Source organism: Octopus sinensis, linkage group LG12 (genome assembly GCF_006345805.1).
Source record: "Octopus sinensis linkage group LG12, ASM634580v1, whole genome shotgun sequence".
Lineage (NCBI taxonomy): Eukaryota > Metazoa > Mollusca > Cephalopoda > Octopoda > Octopodidae > Octopus > Octopus sinensis.
Window position 1 is genome coordinate 72,166,681 of NC_043008.1, and position 6,584 is coordinate 72,173,264.

Sequence of the window (6,584 nt, forward strand, 5' to 3'; positions counted from 1 at the left end):
TAGTAAAACAATATGACATCGTACAAATCGTACAACATGTTAGCTTTGTTTTTGCCTTCTGTCGGTGATTTAGGTGTTGTAATGATTGCTATTGTTTCAAATTCATTGTACTGATATACCTTGTCCCTGATGCTTCTTGGCTCACTTCTCAACTTAATTTTGCTTGTTTACTTTCGATTTCTTTCAGTACTATGAGTAAATATTTTTAGACATTCAAAAATATATGGACAGAGTATATTTTAACGACTCAAGTAAAAATAACAATCCTAAGGTATTTGTTGAAAGCTATATTGATGTATTTTGTATAGCGCTTGCTCTTCTATATATATCACTATGATTATAAGAAAGGCGGCGACCTGGTAGAGTAGTTAGAATACCATACAAAATACTTAGTAGCATTTCTACCGTCTTTAAGCACTGATTTAAATTCCACCTTTCTGTATCATAACGATGATGATGATGACAATGTTAATAAATAAATAAATAGATAAATAATAATAATAATAATAATAATAATAATAATAATAATAATAATAATAATAATAATAATAATAATAATAATAATAATAATAATAATAATAAGCCGCCAACACTAAGTCAACTACTTGTTATTCATGGATGACCTCAAACTTTATGGTAAAGATGAATCCCAAGTCAGTTCTTTCTTTCATACGGTGTATACTTTCAGAGCTCATATCAGAATGGAGTAGAGACTAAAAAATGTGCGTTGTGTTAGTCTCGAAGCGAGGTAAAATCAAATGTATGGACTGGCTAGCGATACCGTCGGTGGGGTTATGAAGCAGATAGAAGAGACAGGCTATAAGTACTTAGAGATATTGGAAATGGATAAATTGATGGAATAAGAAATGACAGAAAAATTTAAGGTAGAGTACTTGTGCAGAATGAAACTGATCCTTAAGTCGAAATTAAACTGTCAGAATAAGATTGAGGCTATCAACATCTGGGCGGTTTCCCTCTTTAGATATGGAGCAGAGATAATCGCATGGACAGTAGACGAACTAAACAGCTTAGACAGATGACAAGGAAGTTGCTGACTAGATATGGGATACTCCACACAAAGTGACACAGACAGACTGTATGTACCAAAAAAAAAGTGGGTAAGAGGACTGTTTGGATGAGAACACAGCATTAGAGCAACAGAAAACAACATAGCATGGTATGGAAAAATGTCACAGTACCACCATTATTGAAAGTAAAAAGGTTAGGCTTGTGTAGAATGGGACATTGCAAAGACAAAGCACTGTACAAACACTGAGAATGAATGAAACTGAAAATGGGTGGATAAAGAAGAGAATGCATGAACAATTTCATAGAGATGTTGAAGATAAGATAGATAAACAAAGAAAAAAAGATGGCTATGGATGACTAAAAGTAATTTAAAACCGGAAACAGAAGCTCTAATCTATGCTGCCCAAGAGCAAGCACTGAGACCGATTATATCAAATAGAGAATAAACAACACATCAGAAAATGATAAGTGCAGAATATGTGTACAAAACGGTTAAACCATATGGCGTATTACCAGTCAATTCACGCCACTAGCCCAGAAAGAATATAAGTGGCGTCATGACAATATAGAAAGGATTGACCATTGGACACTTTGCAGCACGTACGGACTTGACATAGCAAAAATGTGATACGAACATAAACCCGAAGGAATCATTGAAAATGATAATGCAAAGATCCTATAGGATTTTATGATTCAGTGCGGCCATGAGATAGAGAATATGAAACCAGACATAGTGTTAATTCAGAAAGAAAGCAAGCGATGCTGAATCATAGATATATCATGCGCAGCTGACAACAAGAAAAAATGTCGACAGATTAGATTGAGAGGTTAAGCAGTTGTGGTCGAGTCGATGAAAAAAGGTGATAGTAGTACCAATATTTGTCAGAACATGGGAAGAGTGAGCCAAAATCTTGAGAAGTACATGGAACAAATAGGGGCTGCAATAAAGGTGGAGCACTTGCTAAAATCAGCACTGCTTAGAACCACTCGAATATTCCAAATAGTGCTCGAACATTAAGGAGTGTTGCCTTAGTTCACTGGTAGTGAATAACCGGCACCGTAGTACATCTCCAGTATTAGAAGCTGTGCAAAGAAAATAAATAATAATAATAATAATGTTAATCATTATAATAAAAATAACAATAATAATCACGGTGAAGATGATAATAATAATAATAATAATAACTATAATAATCATGGTGATGATGATGATGATCATGATGATGAAGATGATGATGACGACGACGATGATGATGATGATGGTGATGATGATGACGATGATGATGATGATGACGACGATACTAGTAATAATAATAATAATAGTAATAATAATAGGGATCTGTGAAAGCATTGCGCAACAGCTAGATAAGTGTTTGCAGGAAAGCATTGTACCCAGATGGATGACAAAGGGCAAGACATTGTTGTGTGCCAAGGATTCTGAGAAGGGTAATATTGCATCCAAATTTCGACTAATAGCGTGTCTTCCGCTAATGTGGAAAAATCAGCTGTTACTTGATAATCTAATTATAAGAAAGTGCAAGTGAAAACACATAAACTTGAGTGTGGTAGGGCTTGACTCTCGTAATAATTACGATATGATATCACATTTTTTAATAACAAGATCCATGGAAATGTATGGAGTAACAGAAAATATTCGAAGCCTTATATGGAACAGTATGAAATCTTGGAGAACTGAAATGATAGCAGGAGATCACGTATTAGGAGAGGAATGTTTCCGAGGGACAATCAAGAGAGGAATGTTTCCGAAGGACAATGAATACCCACTGATCTTTGTGCTGGAAATTACCCACTTGACTGAAATACTACAGAAAACAAAGTTGGAGTATGCTCTGGGAAGCGGTAAGAGAAATCTGAACCACTTGATATGCATGGACGACTTGAAGTGCACAAAAAGTGGGCAGAACTGGAAAGCCTAGTCCAGTCTGTGCCGATTTTCTCGAATCATATCAAGATGGAGTTTGGACTCTCAAATTGTGCTACGATGGTGATGAGGTGAGGAAAGCATGTCAGGACGTAAGACACATGCATGCGAAGAGGTGAGACGATGAAGGCAATTGAACATGAATCTGGAAATACTTGATGCAGATGGAATTTAACACAACGATATGAAAGACAGACAAAGGAAGAGTAGCTGAGACGATTGAGAAAAATATTGGCTTCAAAGTTGAATGCCAGAAACACAATTTCGGCAAAGAAAACTCGCGCGCAGTCGCATTAGTAGACAGAGGAGGAGCTAAAGGAGCTGGACAGGAAGACAAAAAAGCTTCTTAAGATGCATGGAGCCCATCATTCACGGGCAGATACTTATCGCTTATACATGAAAAGAGCAAATGGAGGAAAGAGACTGATAATCGTGGAAAAATGCGTACGTTTCGAACGCGGGAACTTAATGTGATACCTTGTCCAAAGCAGGAAAGCTTGCTAGTGTCACTTAGAAATGAGGGTGTATTGAAAGCAGAGAAAATGGAGAAACAAATCAAGAAGTACCAAAAGAACATGCAACGAGGGACTACACATTCAATTCCATGTAACCACAACCGAAGTTGATGCAAAATATCAGTGGGATTGGCTGGAAAATGAACACTAAAAAAAGAGACTGAGGCTGATTTACTAGCAGCGCAAGACGAAGCTTTGGCTACGAATTGGTTGGGCAACCTTAGGACGATACCGCATCCCTAACAGAGTGGATGGAACCATTGTCCGTAACGTGGAATAATGCCCTAGACTTGTCCAAAACCACTACAAATCGTGGCAACAAAATCAGGTAACGAAAATGCTACATTAGAAACTGTGCGATAAATGGGAGCGAGAGAGAGACAAGACATAGTATGAACACAAACCGCAGTGAGTAGCGGTGTCAGAGACCTGCAAATTCCTCTGGAATTTCTCAATCCACAAAGATCAGATGCTAGAGCTTCGCTGACCGGACCTAGTGGTGGTGCATCACATATGCTATATAGTTGATGTAGCGTGCCCCTTTGACCCACAATAGTCAAGAAAGAGCGCATATATATATATATGCTAGTTTAACAAATACAAAACAGTCCAGCTATGGAAAATAAAAGTCTCTTTAACATTGCATTCATAACCTGTTGAAAAATTACAGGTGCGACTTTTAGATTATTTACATAGTCCTTTATGCGTATTCACTGTTAGGTATTTTGAGCATTGCTCGTTAACTGTAATTTCTACGCATAGGAAAGATCTAGGTTTTAAAATATCTTGCCCCCGTTTAACTTCGCAAAAGTATCCCCCGGAATATGTAGCTGATTGTGACACGTTTTCCTCCATTCTTTTCTTCCATTCATCTCGCCTTATTTTTACTTCAGGAACAATGATTTCTGTTTTTACAGAACAGATATATGGGGTGGTCAAATAAATCAAACAACTCCATCCAGTCAATCTAGTTGTAGTTTCACGTCCACGTTGTTTATTTATACATACACATAATTTCCTTTTGCGGTGTCGTCACGACTTTCCGTTGAGCAAAACGTTTTAGAAAGAACTTCTATTCCGACCTGTTTGCTTCGCTATACAGTGTGAGATTATATGTCCTTTTTTTTGACAATTAAAACATTTCCGAGTTTTAAATAGACAGTCTTTCTTAAAATGTAGACTTCCACACCCATAACATAGATTTGGTCGTAACATTCATTTTTCTTTATTTATTCCGGTTCGAAATGTCAGTAGTTGAGAGGAAGTTTCTTCAATTTTCTTTACGCCCTGTCGCAAGTTGATAATTCTTTGACATTTCTCTGCTACTGCTTGCAAGGTTAAATTCTGGTACTCCTGTTATAGGTTTGTAAGAATCCGTGCACATATTTCTGGATCTTTGCCATCAAACCTTGCACAAAAAGGAGAAATTTAAACATGCCAGGAAATAATTTTTTCGATTTAAATTTTTCGTACATTTTATTCCGGCGTAAGTGATAAAATTTTCGCCATCTTTTTTTACTAGGTTCAAACACTCCTACCGAGTGTTAAACAGGGAACTCTTATTGCTGAACATTTTGGATAGCAATTCAATTGTTTCTTTGAAACAAATTTCACTTTTTTTTAGACGAGATAAAATTGCAGTAATTTCCATGTTCTGAAGGGTCTAATTTATGAAACATTAGCCTCACTTTTTCATTATTTATCCAACACTTGCATTCTTCCTTGAATATTTCTCATGTTCTGAAGAACGCCGAAAAAATTATATCCTCTTCTGGGTTATAACTAAATACAGATATCGCACACGCTACACCATCTGGCGAAAACGAACTTGCGGTGTTTCCCGACTTCAACATCAGTTTCAGCAACTGATTGTGTTGCAGTTCTTGGCGCAACTCATGTTCCTGCTGTTTTTGCAATTGTAATATGCCAGCTAACAGGTCTTCCATAATTAAGGAATTTTTTGTATTATAAAATATTGTTACTGACCAACGTAAGCTTCGAATCAATCGTCCCCACTTTTATAACATGATTTCTGTATATGTCCCCTTAGTGTCGTGCACTAATATAGTGTGATATATAGTACCACGGAACGGGGTAGAAACCAACTGTCTCCACTTGATATAATCCCAAATCCCCTACCAAGAAATGTAACATATCCAAAACAACTCTAAACGAACCATAATAATTTCGCAAAAGTTTCTCATCTCGCGCTATCAATCAAACACGCTGCTACTTATACGAGTTCGGCTACTCCACTCTCATATATACACACGCGCGCGTACACACACATATGTATGTATTTATATCCATACATATTTGTGTATGTGTGACACACTGTGACAGTGCTCGTGGGTTGTGTGTGTGTGTGTGTGTGTGTGTGTTGTGTGTGTGTGTGTGTGACTGCGAGCGTGTGTGAGTCTGAAAGCTAATTTCATATAGTCAAGCACTATTCCACATATAACTTAAGTATTTTAGTAGGATCGCTTTTGAAATACATTTTATAGTTTACACATTCTACATTGACAATGAACATAAACTATATATTTTATGATACATGGAACATAAGGCTCGGCTTCCAATGATTTGTTAAAGAGAATACTAAACGGACATATATGTATATACATACATACATACAAATATATATATATATATATATATATATATATATATCTATACATGAATATATTTATATGTATACACATATATACACATATGGATATATATATATATATCCATACATATATACATACACACACACACACAGAGACACACACACATATATATATATATATATATATATATATATATACACAAACATATATATATATATATATATATTGCCACACGCTGGGCTTCAGAATATTTCCGAGTGTATCTACATACAAAATTTGCATACAGATCTACATACCTATACACACACATATATACATATAAACATATGCTTATACGAAGTATATTTCCTACATGTGCATATATATGTATATATAAGTGTGTATGTATGTATTATGTATTCGTATGAATGAATGTGCGTATATGTATATATGTCTACACGTGCACGTTTGTGGTGGCGTTTGGGTGCGCTTTTGTGTACAACAATA